Source organism: Monopterus albus, unplaced genomic scaffold, assembly GCF_001952655.1.
Source record: "Monopterus albus unplaced genomic scaffold, M_albus_1.0 scaffold548.1, whole genome shotgun sequence".
In the NCBI taxonomy this organism is placed as follows: domain Eukaryota; kingdom Metazoa; phylum Chordata; class Actinopteri; order Synbranchiformes; family Synbranchidae; genus Monopterus; species Monopterus albus.
Genome location: NW_018128428.1, coordinates 5,831 through 6,196, shown reverse-complemented (window position 1 = coordinate 6,196; position 366 = coordinate 5,831).

Genomic DNA, 366 nt, shown 5'->3' with positions numbered 1-366 from the left:
TTGCCATTTCTGCTTAAAATGTCAAACAGCAGGGTGAGGACTGCCAGGTGTCATCGTCCATCACCAGGTTTCACCGTAGACATCATCATGGACCAGTTCCATAGACATCGCTCCACCCGAGTTTGTCAACAACAAACTATTAACCATTCAAACTATACTCTGTTTCTATTGCCTCACAGAATCCTTCTTGGTCCTGGAGTGATGGCTTCAGTTTCAATATATTTCCTGGCTGGTGTCGTGGAGAAACTTCTCAACATGACCATGACTGTTTACAAATAACCTTTAAAGGTAAACAACCTTTACAACAAAGTCTAAGTGGTGTAAATAACAGTCTGCTGCCATTTAACTATGACATAGTTCAATGTT